Source organism: Haemaphysalis longicornis, unplaced genomic scaffold (genome assembly GCF_048455015.1).
Source record: "Haemaphysalis longicornis isolate Haplotype H1 unplaced genomic scaffold, Haemaphysalis longicornis Haplotype H1 scaffold_14, whole genome shotgun sequence".
In the NCBI taxonomy this organism is placed as follows: domain Eukaryota; kingdom Metazoa; phylum Arthropoda; class Arachnida; order Ixodida; family Ixodidae; genus Haemaphysalis; species Haemaphysalis longicornis.
In genome coordinates this window covers 6589478-6604036 of record NW_027526245.1, presented here as the reverse complement: position 1 = coordinate 6604036, position 14559 = coordinate 6589478, and the positions used below count along the sequence as shown (strand labels likewise).

Here is a 14559-nt window from a genome sequence, read left to right as displayed (position 1 = left end):
GCCGCGTGGCCGTAGATGCGGTAATCTGGCTTCACTGATAAACACCAAAATGTCCGCGGTTGCTGACTAATCTGCATCAATGACGTTGCTCTTACGCCCTAACTAGGGACACTAGGTTTTCGCATCGGCGTACCACGGTGCAAAGCCTTGTGATGCTTCATCGTCGGTGGAGCGATTCGAGAGGTAAGCGCTTACTGCGGTAAATGAAGTCTTTGTGCTACACCCTCTTGAGCGCGATCTGCTGCCGTTCGAACAGCCGCGGGTTACACTTCTTGTCATGATCACCCTGTCATGACTACGATGTTTTCGAAATTGATCTATGCCGGTATTAACGCATTTACTGCGTCATTTAGCCCTGCTAGGTGCAAAGAGCCTGCCCTCAAAACATTCTGCAGTCGTTTAGTGAGCTTTATACTGTGTTTTTCTTTCCGTGTTAGCTTTTAAAACAAATTATTCTACCTCTACTAGCCAAAGGTTTCTTGGTGCGTGCGCCACAAGAACCTCCCATCCAGGTTAAATTAAACTGCTGGCACACCGCCAGGGTTCCAACCTGGCCCGAATAGAACTGAATAAAGAGTGGTTAAGGAAGACTAGAAGGCTAACCATAAAATACGGAAAGAACAGTGGAGAATCCGAAAGAGAGAAGGTAACCAAACCATAGGCAAGGCAAATAGAAAAGAATAAACAGAGAGGAAAAATGGACGCCAACACGTCACTAGAGATATACCGGGCTGAGAAATTGGAGGTCAGTAAGAAAAATCTCTACAATGATTCGCGGGGCAGTGCTTTGCTTTTTGAGGCTAGAGCAGGTTTCTTGCAAAATATGGCTTTGTAGGGAAGTATTCACAAAATAGTGGGGTATACGTGGTCTGCGGAAAAGAAACATAATGCGGCACATATTGCTAGAATCCGAGGGTATCCATCCAAATCCAACCTAGCAAAATGTTTAGCTTCCAGAAGCCCTAGAATTTGAGGATAGCACAGAGGAAGTTATTTTCAAGGCTGTAGTGACGACAAAAAGATGATAATTCTGGATGGTGAAAAGCAGAGTGGAGAATGTTGCCTAGGGCAGCTACAACCTTTAACAGAAAAAATAGGTATTTTGCGGGTAATACGTCATTTGTGCCTGCCCTAAGAGCAGCGTTAGCAATAAAAGAAGAGTGCGAAACATAGGTATATTTAGTTCATTTTGGTAAGATGACACGCATCGCCCCGCTACAAAGGGGATTCCGATAGTCATCATCATCTTAATCAGAAATGGTGCTAGAGCCCGTCGTCCTAGCGGCTGAGCTACGCCCACAGTGGAGACGCAAATACATAGTCTGGTATTGATTCAGCGACTCTGGACGGGGATTGTGTTATTCGGAGGCAACACATAAAACAAGAGTGAGAGGGAGGCAGCCAGATATATGAGGCAGTAGTCCGACGCACCGCCCTCCTTTCACCCTTCGAGAGACGCTCCTCTCCGTCTTCTTTTACCTGACGCACAGCCGGGCCACATCAGTGGTGTCCGCGGCTCTAGCTTGGCCATGGGTGACGGTGCTGCATTCGGTACCCCACCCCCGCGAATCCCAGGTAACGGCTGGTTGAATCTCTGGTTTCGCTTGTTTTAGAGCCACGTGTGCGAATTCAAATTAAGTCGCATGGGCAATCGATGTCTGTGTAATTTGCAACTTTGGTTTCCAATCACCTTCAGAGCGTGGATTGGAGCTAATATTTTATGATTGAAGGAACTCTTTTCTGTCTACTCGCATATGTGGGCATCACGAAGCTGGGACCACCAGACACCGGCAGCGCCTGATGAAGAAGCCCTAAGCCTACATGGGGCTGCGAGAAGCGAGAAGCCAGAACGCGACAGCTAAACACAAGAAAACATGGCCCAGGATTTTCTTTGATCTTTGACAACATAAAATAAAACCACTAATAAGCCACTCAGCTGTATTATGCTGTTGTAGGAAATGTTTTCTTGAGAATGGCATTTGGCAGCCGCACTAGAACCGCCTGCAACCTGCGGGTAGCATTCCTCCATGTCGTGCACCTAGGTTACCGTGCACAGCTTCCGACCCTAATACAACAAGCTTTCTCGTACAAAGTATTCTGTTGATCGTACTGTCGCAAATCCTTGCGCGGAATGACAACAGCATTATCACCGGCTGAACACGGCACAAAATTAACCCGCATTTTCCCGAGGGGGAGCATGGGGAAGTGCGAATGCACGGTTGATGCTATGAGGGGGGCTATGTTGAACTGTGTTGGCATTCACCTCTTAGTTACATTATCACCCCCTTGTGATCAACTCTGGCATTCACAAGAATCCATCTAGACTGCGGAACCGGCGACCGACCTCGACGGAGGCGCGCGCTAGACTGAACTGCGCCGCACCTCGCGCGGTGAAATTCGAGAGCGCGCGACATCAGGCGAGCGCCCTACGTCATCGCACCGTTGCTACACACGCTCTCTCTCCGCTCCGCGCCGTTGCTAGGGGCGAGGAGGACTCGATAACACCTGTTGCTGAGCTTCGGTGTACGGACGGTGGACGAGTGATTCAGGGTCGCTTAAGAAGTGCATTTGCACTTAAAATGTGTTCAAAGTGGAATGACACGCAGGCTGAGACACCACGGAGAAGGGTGGATCGGCTGCTTCAGTATTAGTAAAAGTGTCTGTGCGGCTCCAATGTGCGGCATTCAGTGTATACGATGTCCGGAGCGCATCCTACCAACAGCAGGGTCTTTACATGCACATGCGAACGATCCTGTTTGCTGCACATCACGTGTTCACATCACACAATGACATACTAATATTGCTGGAGCACACACAATATACAGCACATTGTTATTATCAATCAACACGCTTTTACAAGTACAGTTCTTAAAAAACCGTATTTCATTCCGTGCAGGGCAACTGACCTTTCGAAATTAGAGTCGCTCCCCATATTCAATATAAATTGAACGACTCTAAGTATTCTCTTGTTATCGGGTCTTTGTGTTTGTACAAAACTTTTGTGTCTTGAAATCATACGTATTGTTAAAAAAAATGTCAAGTTTTAGTTCACGCAATGGTACATCGAAGTGAATAAAGCTAAAGCTACATTTAGGCGGCACAAAAAACAGCCGCAAGAAGAGGCATTGCAGCGCCCTTGCCCCGTCCAACAGTGAACCTCTTTTGTACTTTGGAAGAATATATATAAAAGTCACAGATGCTAGACATTTGTCCGATGTCAGTGTAAGTGGGAGCAGCATTCTCATGCGGCTTCGAAGCGACGTACGTCTGATTACGCAGGTTACTGCGTGGCTTCAGTTCTGCGCCGCTAACTCAGAGGGCCGGACACTTCGGCTAATTTCGGTACTGGAAATAAACTGTCACCGTGGTGCTGGTAGACGAGCGAAAAGTGAGCAAATTTGGATATGTGGCTTGATCTTTGCAACATACCCAGCAATAAAAAGAAGTTATGCTATTGTGTGTAGAAATAAAATATGTTCTTGGCTATTTCCTTTTTTGAACACCCCATTATTTTTTTTATTTATTCGCTTTATTTGCCGCGCCGACGAGCTGCGGTTTCGCTGTTATCTCTTCTGGTGCTACCCAGTTCGTCTCCTCTACCTGCTTTCGCTGGGTACACGTGTAAAAGTTTTGTAATATGGCTTGGATGTGAAAATTTTGGTGCCTCTGAATGCGAACGCGATGAAAATTTCCGAGAAACTGAGAAAAAGACACAAGGCGTGCTGCGCTGCTAGTGTCGTGCCACAACTAGCGGAGGAATAGCATGGCGAAAGTTTTCCGCTTCCCAGGGGACGGCATGTAAGCACACATTTTTTCACCCACATGGAAGAACACAGTTATATATAAAAAAGCAAGCACTATCCGTATAACAAATGCTTTTCTTATAAAAAATCCTTATCCTTATCCTTATAACAAATCCCATTAGCGCTATCTTTATAACAAATCCTTATAACAAATATCCTGTCGATCGACTTGTCGAACGTTTCTCATGACCCAAATAAAGACAGCGTTTGCGCAGACAGAAGGTTCGCTTCGGTATCGGTTTGGGGAACGCTTGCTCTTTATTTTTTCCATGATAGGAAAGCTTGCAAATGGTGTTCACAGAATGTGCTCCATGCTTCTTCGACGAACTGGTTTAGCTTTAGAGTGTAGCGACGAAGAGTTTTTTATAGTGGCAATACCACCTTTGATTGTTGATTAAAACAGAAGAAGCACACAAAATAATTAACGTAGCAGCTGACCGCTTGCATTCCGTGTTACGAGAAGTGCGAAATACTTGCGCGACGCCAGAGCTGCGCTTCGTTTTCAACCTGTGCTGGGACGTAACTTTTGTACTTTCTTTGCCCTCTATATATTATGGATTATTTTATTTTTCTGTAATACCGCAAGCTTTGCAAAGGCCAATCAGGAGTGGCGGGACAAGAAGATGTACAAGAGAAGCATACGCACGTCACTTTTCGCGAAGCTAAAGTAAAAAAAAGTGCAGAGAAAAAAAACAAAGCATCGAAGCCAGCAAAAAATGAGGCCACACACAAAAAAGACACGATATAAGGAAAAACTCATACAATACCCAGGAACAACAATGCACTGATGCAGTAACTTCAGTTCGGACCGCCGCACATCGGTACAGATACAGCTCCAAGTTTTCTACTCGGGAAAGTGCACTGACGGCAAAGACATTCTATTATTCAATGGTGCGAGGAAACAATAAAAACTTGAAAGTGTTAGTACTGGCTAAAATTGCAGTTAAAAAAGGTCATGGGTGTGACAAAGTGTTTTTGCTGAAAGGGGTCTAAGATATGCAGCACGATCTAAAACCAAGCTGATTTGTGATCAGTTGGAGAAGGAACTCCAAGCGAAGAATTTTCCGTCTTACCTCCCGAGTGGGGATGCAATTCATGAACATAAGACTTCTAACGGATTCACTGCGATTGTGTTTTGACTAAATAAAACGTACAGCCCGTCTTTGAATTTTGTCAATACTATTGATGTGCGATTTGGTGTAGGGATTGCATACTATACAAGCTTATCCTAGTTTTGGTCTAATAAAAGTGGTATAGGCGAGATATTTTACATGAGAAGGAGCTTCTTTAAGCTTATGCCTCAGCTGAAAACGCTTAGGGAAAGCTGAGGCGCAAACGTCCTGCTAAAATTGTTAATAATTGGGATACCAAAGTATTTATATTCCGTAACTCCCACTAGGGAATTCTTGGAAACAGAGTACGAATATTTAAGGGGAAGGGTTTTTTGGTCATTCTGAGAAAAACCTATTTTTGGCAATTTATTCTCATACCCCATTTTGTTCATCAGGAAAGATTGTTGTTCAGAGCAGAGTTTAGGGCGGTCTGGTCATGAAGAGAGTGAATGTAATGAAACAATATACAGTCATCTGCAAGAAGATTTATTTGTAGAGGTTCGGCTACTACATCAACAATATCATTGTAATAAAGGATAAAGAGTAGGGGCCCAAGTAAGCTCCCTGGGGGACCACGGATGTAACCGGAAGAATATTGGAATAATGGCCGCTATTAATGACATACTCTTCGCGATCAATTAGATAGGAGGAAACCCAAAACACAAGAAAAACAAGAATACCTAAAACTCATAGTTTATGAATCAGCTAGTCAAGTCGAACGCAGTCGAATGCTCTGCTGAATTCAAGAAATATGACATCTACCTGGCCATTGTTATCTAGAGAGGGTGCAAAAGAGAGAATTACTGTTGATAACTAGGTAACGGTAGACATGCCTTTACGAAATCCACGTTGGAAGGGGTACATGATTTTCTGTTGGTCCAAAAATTCAGAACTACAAGCACCAACAACATGTTCCAGAAATGTACAGGTAGAAGGCACTATTGAAATAGTGCGATAGTTGGGAGCGAGAAGATCACCATTTTTGTGACCGGCAACAACGTGAGCTATCTTGAAGTCAGTGGGCAAGGTAGCTGATTTTATTGAGGCTTGGAAGATAAGAACTGGGATGCTGGCCAGGGTATCCACATAACTTCGAAGACAAGCGTTTGGAATGTCATCGGGGCCAGCGGGTGACCTAGTTTTTAACCTAAGAAACATGTTTAAAACACCTGACTACGAGATAACATTAGCATCAGTAGGAAAAGATACGCTGTTAATTTAGAGCGACAGAGAAGAACATAAACACACTGTTAAAGTGGTTAATAAAGGGATCACATCAACTTAGGATCACCAATCAGCAGGCCCTCATGCGAGATGTGGCAAATTTTTTTACGTACAGCAATTAAACTTCAAAACTTCGGTGGGTTATCTTTCATGAAGCTATGCAAGGTATTGTTAAAATACTGTCCTTTGAGAATCTTTTTTGCTTCTTACAGAGCTGCGCGAATATCGATGAGTGTGGGAGAAGATTTGCATTTACAACGAAGACGTTTAGCCTTGCGTTTCAGAGGTATAATAAACCTCGTTATCCAGTGTCTATACTTGGTTGTTTTTTTTTACTTTGCTAGCAATAAAATTGTCGATGCAGTGCAGACAGATGTTTTAAACGTGTGCCGTAAGTCTGCACGCACCACATCTCTGTCATTCGCACGAGAGAAACCATTCAAAATTTTAAGTGACAGCACAATGTGAGTATTTTTTCCAGCCAAGTTGAATGAAATTAATACAACTTTCTGATCGTAAATCCTGGGTCCATGGAAACTTGATCTTCGATAGCTGAATGAGGTATGAATACAAGTTCAAGTACAAAACATCAGTTTGAAGACAAGGACTCAGCAGCACTACTTAAACAAGGCTTTTAGCAATCATAATCATTCAATGAGTGAGTTAATGTCGCAGGAAGAATCGATTGATTGATTGTAGGGTTAAACACGCCGACGCAACGCAGGCGATGAGGGGCGCCGTATTGGAGGGCACCGAATATTTTAACCACCTGGGGATCTTTAACGTGAGCCGAAATCTCGTACTGACGGGCGTTTTTGTGTTAGCGAAGAATCATAGTGCGAACGAAGGCTGCTCTAGTCAATATCAGCAATAATCATTTTATGGCAGTTGAAGTTCTGCATGTTGTTTTTCAACCTCCTAAAGAAACCAGGTTTAGATTCGGGTGGGTGATAAACCGCCTATAAAAAAACATGACCATTAAGAGTAATATTCAGGGACAAGCATTCAATGTCCAGACATTGCATTATGGGAATGATGTCGGTAACATGTTTAACAATGACAGCTACACCCCCGCCTCTTGTGTCACGGTACCTTCTAAATATTTTGTAGGCGGACGGAACAACATCTTCATCAAGTATGGCACTGTGAAGCCAGGTTTCAATAATAATAGCAATGTGTGGACAACGGGGAAGAAGCTAGGCCATTAGTTGGTTAATCTGGTTAACTGCACTTCGAGTGTGTATACGTGTATACTCATAAGCAGGGGATGGGTATGCACACTGTCACAGTATATCTTGCATATGGGGAGTGGTCACGGTATCGCTAACAGCGACGGTACCGGGCTTTTGAGTACGTCTATAGGAAATCTTTTCCCTGAGATCTGGTGCTTCGTTCCAGATGAAAAGGCCGTTATCAACGCATAGCTTGTCATGAATAAGACAAGCGGTTTTCCTGTGGGCTTTATGATCTTTCGTGCTCTCCCAAAGGAGCTTACGTTTTTACAGTGTGCGCTGTGAATAATCGTAATGAACAAATATTTTCATACTATGGAACTATCTAAGGTTGTTCTTTAAAGACGCTTTTTTATTTAGGTCTTGACAGAACTATATTTCCGACGCGTGGGAAGCTGATATTCCCAGCCTATGAATTCTGATTACCGACTAACATTTTATGTTTAACTTTTTCTCAAAAGTATCTGCGATGACCATAAAATGCCGCGTTAGAGCGCCCTTTATGCTGGGTCGGTACATTTTTTTGTTTGAAAGTTTATTACTTCTTGTGGAGAAAATTAGGTTATCACGGTCGTGTAACTTGGCAGTCTTCAATTTCAGTTCAGAGATGGTATTTTCAAAATCGGTAAGCCTTTTTGCAACCTCGTCCTACTAGGTTTTCGGTTTTTGCTAGCAAGTCAGTTCTATCCCGTCACAAAGCAGTTTGCCCGTCGAAAAGTTTTTGAAACATCTCCTGGGTGGGGGGCGCTCTATTAGGCAGAATATCTCCGGACAATAATAACTTCTGCAAAGAAAAGCAGTTGCAGGCAAATTCAGAACACTGGTACTGAATATCTCCGGACAATAATACCTTCGGGAGAGAAAAGCAGTTGTAGAAAAATTCAGAACGCGTAGCAAAAACATTCATAACTTTTCAAAATACAGAAGGTGCGACTGACTCGTCGATACCTATATTCAACAAGATGAAGGACAAGTGGGCTTGCGAGCAACGTGTTCGGCCGGTTGCTCATGCATTTCTGTTTTTTCGTCCAGATCACCCTGCTGCGAGTGGATTCCGTCGTCGGCCCGGCGGAACCTTTTCCACCACAAGGAAGCATCGTCACGCCTGCGCCGGACAGCCCCGACAACGGAGCACCGTCATGGAAAGCAGCGCCTCAAGTGCTGCTCCCCTACCATGTTGTCAATAGTGTGACGTCAGTGGACACTATCTGAGCTTCAGCATAAAACCCGGAGCCATCTTCAGCAACCTTTCAGTGGGCTTGGCAGCACCGTGTTCGGCCGGTTGCTCATGCATTTCTTCTTTTCCGTCCAGGTGGGTGACAAACATTCTGTCTGCTCCATTAGAGACGACTGGCTCACTTTAGTAGTGCTGCCAAGCCCACAGAGCCTGCTTTCTTCGTTGTGTGATTGTTTGCTTGTCATTAGGCTACTGCTTTTGAAATCAGGTGGCGTGAAGTTCAACCCTGGACCCCGCTCAGACTCACATTCTAGTTCCGAAACCGCCTTAAACAGCCAGCTTCTCCAGAAAATCCTTAAGGAACAAACAAAGACCAATAAAACGCTCACTGCTGTTTCCGGAAACATGAAACAAGTAGACACAACGGTAGGAAACGTACAGGAAAAGTTAACCGCCATAGAAAAAGAGTTATCTGGCCTAAAACAATGTGAGGATAAACTCGCCGAGCATGAGGTAATGACCGTAGAAACAAATAAACTGGTGCGAGAGTTATCAGATAAGGTTGAAGACTTAGAAAACAGGAGCCGCCGAAATAAGATATGAATCTATGGCTTGGAAGAGGGTGATAACGAACAAAATGCAGATTTACAACAGCGGGTTGTTAAGGGCATTTTTAAAGAAATCCTCAAGGTCAATGTTACATCTGTAGAAGGTATGCACCGAAATGGCAGGAAAAGACTAAATCGAGAGCAGCCAGTAATTCTTCAGCTGTACAATTTTTCTGAAAAAATGTTAGTCCTTCGCAATTGCGGCAAACTGAAGAGAACCAAAATATCGATATCTGAAGACTTTTCCGCACAAGTTCGGGACTTGCGCAAAAAACTATGGCAATCAGCAAAGGAAGATCGAGACAATGGTGGCAAGGTTACTCTTGTATTCGATAAACTGAAGATAGATGACGTCTTGTACGTATGTGATGAACAAAAAAATGCAAGAGTTTCCCTGAGAAGGGCACGTCACGATAGTCCCGCGAAAAACAGCGCGCGACACGCTAAAGCCACTACACCGTTTTCCTTGTTATGTTTGAATGCCCGTAGCATTGTTAACAAAACTGATAAACTAGAAAAATTGTTATTTTTGTACACTCCTGATATTGTCGTGATAACTGAAACGTGGCTACACCAAGACATACTTGATTTTGAAATTGTTCCGACGTCATATTGCCACTTCGGTCAGATGGTGACGGTCGCGGGGGCGGGGTCACCATTGCAATAAAACGCGGCTTGCAATATCGTAGAGAAAAGGGTATCGCGAATCATGAAAGCGTTTGGTGCACAATATTTGCTCGCGATGCTCCAGTACTGATCGGTGGCATTTACAGAAAGCCAAATGCGTCTGATGATTACCTTTTACAAGTGCATGACTATCTGGTTGATAAGGTTACCTACCGTACCAAATGAATACTTACTGGAGATTTCAATCTCGCTATTCACTGGACAAACTTTACAAGTACTACAAATGCCGCCAGCAGCGAGCTATTATACAATTATTTGTTCAATTTTTCATTGTCCCAGTTGGTCCAGGAACCAACCCGTATTCAAGGAAATACTTGCTCCATACTAGACCTAGCTTTTCTTTCTGATAACCTATCCGGTAAAGCCACTGTGGAAGATGAAATATCTGACCACAAAATGTTAATCATAACTTTTAACCTTGAATGCTTAAATTCCAAACCCGATGGCACAAATTCACGGATAGCCGTGAAAGACTACACCAGAGCTAATGATGTTTGTGTTATTGATTACCTCGAGACAGCACTAGAGACGTTTTCGCTAGAGGAATGTGAGGGTGTTAATGGTATGTGGATTCAACTGAAAAAAATAATTACGTAATGTGAACAAAACTTTATCCCAACGAAACTAAAACGCACACGAAGAAAAACACCATAGATCAATCGCCGCGTACACCTTAAAAGAAGTGTACAGAGAATGCGCAATAACAAGAGGAACCCAGTCATTTTAAGTAAACTTGCATCTTAGCTTAAGGCGGAAATTAGAAGTGCAAGGCAAGCTTTTTTTCACATACGTTATCTCATTTCATGATGCATCACCCACAAAAATTTTGGCGTTACTTGGCACGGCCTAAAAACCCAACAGCCGAAGTAGAAATTGAGGGTACTGTTGTAAATGACGCGCAGGCTATTTCCAATGCTTTCAATAGATATTTTCAGTCGGTATTTACGCGCGCATGCGCACCAAGCAGCCCTGTTGCTCCGGTGCATCCTTTTTCAATGACCGATGTCCTTATCACTACAGAAGGTATTCTTAATCTGCTGTTACAGATTGATGTTAAGAAATGAGTGGGTCCTGATAATATTTTAAATGTTTTCCTTCGGCGCTACGCAGAGCAGCTATGTCCCTTTCTTGAAGCAATTTTTAAAGCATCCCTACTAACAGCTTCTTTACCTGCAGACTGGTTGTGTGCTAAAGTAATTCCAATTCATAAAGGAGGGAGAAAGCTGTCCATACAAACCTTCAGGCCTATCTCACTAACTAGTTGCTGCTGTAAGTTATTGGAACATGAATCAACAAGGCAATAATGACATATTTAGAAGATAACTTATTGTACCCAAACCAACATGGATTCCGTAAAAACCTGTCTACTGTTACTCAACTCTTGGAAATCACGCATGATTTCGTAACTACTATTAACTCACAACTGCGAACCGACGCCATATTTATAGACTTTGCCAAAGCTTTTGATAAGGTGCCCCACAGTAAATTGATTGACAAACTTGTATCTATTGGTATTACAGTAACACAACAGCATAAATAAAAATGTATCTATCAAATCGTAGGCAGTGTGTAATCGTAAACAACACAGCCTCTGATTCTTTGGAAGTTTTTTCCCGGAGTACCGCAAGGTTCCGTTTTAGGACCCATCTTGTTCCTAATATATATCATGATATCTATATGTGCCTTGCGTATAATGTTAAAATGAGACTATTCGCTGATGACTGCGTGATCTACACCGCTATCCGCACTACTTATGACCAGCTTAGACTTAAAACCACACTAGCTAATATTCCATGTTGGTGCCTTCTGTGGGGAATGTAAATTAACGTGTCGGAAACAGCTTGCGTTAGCGTAACTCGCAGAAAAACAATCCAGCATTTTAATTACAGTTAGGTTGGCACAAACATTGGAATAAACGAGACTGTTAAATACCGGGGTGTAACTTTTACAAGTAAACTGAAGTGGGATGCACATGTAAACAGCACACACACAAAAGCATATCGCCAGCTAAGGTTCCTGCGTCGAAAACTTGCATTGGCGTCTTCTAATGTAAACCTGACACCATATAAATCTCTAATAGGGCCGATCCTCGAGTACGCCAGCATTGTTTGGAACCCCCATCAAAAATATCTTTCCAACAAATTAGAAAACGTCCAACACAAGGCCCTTCGCTTTATCTATGCAAAGTATTCGAGGCGTGACAGTGTCACTGAGCTGCGCAGGCGGGCATGCTTACTGACCCTTGCAGCCCGTCGCCGTGTCTGTTTCTTAAAGTTTCTTTTTCTTTTATATCACAACGGTTTAAACATAGATAAGGACAACTATTTAAAGCCGCCTAACCATCACTCTTTTCGTACCAACCATAATAAGTGCATCAGACCATTCATGTCACGCTGTGACACTTTTAAATATTCATTGTTCAGGTCAGCAGTGGAAGAGCGAAACAAACTGCCACGTGATTGCGTTAACATTTCCTCTGCAGAGTCATTTGTTCAAAATGTAGAAAGATTGTTAGATGAAGAGTAAAAGTTTTTCTTTTTTGTTTGTGAGCGCTTGCGAACACACTGATCACTGTGACGCCTGCTGAAGCCACGATGATGTTTTGTGACCTGGCCATGGTTTTGTGCAAGAGCTTCCATCGTTCAGTTTTAGTTTCACCAGCATCTTGTGATTCTGTTCCTTTCGGTATGTGCGACATTTCTTGCTTTGTACTCGAGTGTGTATATTGGCACGAGCACCCGGTATGAGCCTGACAAAGGCTTACAGTATTCAATAAATAAATGAAGCATAGGGCAGTAGATGGTGGGGCGTTATAGACCGGACGGACTTGGGTCACACGGGTGCACAGCCAACAGCTTGAATGTACACAAAATAGTCTCACAGTTCGGAAGGTTCGAGAGCGATGCCTGGCCAATAGGCACGGCAGCTCATGTTGAGTAGCCTCGCGTGTTTAGCCGCGATCGAATAGCAGGAACGGCAGCGCCCAACTGCCAATCCGGAGCGTCAGCAGTCGGCGCACCAGCGCCACGATGACGGCACCCAGACACGCGCTCTAGCCTGGGCGAAGCGTAGCGACTGTCTTGTTTAATGTGGTCCGTGGACCAGGCGTCCAAAGGGATCGTTTGCACAAACCTGCACCCTGTTCCGCCGCTTGGCTTTTAGCCGTGTCGTTCCCGCTTCTGCGATCACTCACGCGCGCGGTCATCTTCATTGTCGTCGTCGCTGCAATTGGGCGGTCAGTCACTCGCATGGCCAATCATTACAGGCGTGTTACAGCTTGTGTAAGACACCAACCCAACCCACTCGGATTTTGACTAAACTGGAGCTGTTGCATTAAGCCGTGTGACGGCCGCGTTTAAACTGCTCGTCGACCTAACGGACATGTCATCAGCAAGGGCATGAAACGTATAGCTGCGTGTGCACGTCCGACCCTCTCTGCACGTCCACGCAGTGCAGGAATAGGCCGGCAAAGGTTATGTGCGTGGGCTTTCACACGCAAGACATTGTCGGAAATTTCGCTCTTAAAATGCCTTTAAGCTGAAGAAGAAATATTGGTTCATGTCGGCGTTCAAGGCGGTAGATTGCGGTTCATCAGGGACGCACTCCCAGCTACTGCCCAAGCTGGAGGGGGGCGGCCACTATGGGCGGAAACTGGCTTCGGTTATTTCTGTGCTCATTCGTGCTTCTGTTTCGGCCGACACTTCTACAATTTCTTCTCTTCTTCCATGAGAACGACATGTATCCGTCACATAGCGATTATTAACCTGGAAGGCCTAGAGCTTTTTCAAGGCGTACAGGTTTGTGGCTGGCCGTTTATCTCCACGTTGTAGGCAACTCACTATCTGTGCAACACAACGACAGATCCACATTGCTCTAAGACGAAAGACAGCTGACAAGGTTCCATGAGGCATAAAACTTCCAAGTAGAAATCTCCCACTAGCACAACGGGCATGTTATCATTACCGCTACGAAGCCAAGCTGCGCGTGCACGCCCTACTACTCAAAACCCCAACCCCCGCGCACCAGTGTACTACTACTACACTAGAAAACATTACTAGAAATTTCGCTGAGAAATCCTTTCAAGCTGAAGCCGAATTATGAGCTCACCCCGTTGTTCTTCAGACGAGAGGAATTCGCAGCTATTCGGTGAGGAGGAATATTAGGTCGGAATGGGAGTGGCTACATATCCGGCAGCGGTATTTTTCAGTCACTTTTACGCCAATCGGCGTTCCTGTAAATTCTCCGCAATGATGTGAGATAACTTGTGAAAGAGGCGTCGTTGGTAGCAAGAGGCATAAAAGTTGCGCCTTAGCTGTTGTTGGTGGTGGGGAATAGCAGCCACGGAGTGGCCCCTAGTAAAGCGGCTTAGTCGAAAAAAAGTTAGGGTGGTTCGACATATACTGCTTCGCAGTAACATGGCTGCAAGCCTCGCCGTATGTAATGATGTGAGTCTTATTGAACATAAATGAAAAAATTCTATGTTGCATGCATTAAATAACGCTGACACATCATCCTGTTGGCTTTTCGGTAATCGGGCATTTAACAAAAAATATTCGAGTACTGATATAGATTCATGTCTCCCGCGCCTGAAACAATATTTGCTTAGAGACTATATTCGGTGCTCGTCAAAAGGCAACTGAGTCTTTAGTTTATGAGCAAATATCCCTACGCGTAATTCTCTGCACCGTTACCTCGGCAATCGCTTTCGCTGTTGCT

At 44.1% G+C, this 14559-nt stretch overlaps 1 pseudogene; it reads left to right on the top strand.

Moving 5' to 3' along the window:
• The first annotated feature begins 8659 nt into the window (after positions 1 to 8659).
• Positions 8660 to 13305, top strand: LOC144165358 (uncharacterized; annotated as a pseudogene).
• The last annotated feature ends 1254 nt before the right edge of the window (positions 13306 to 14559 follow it).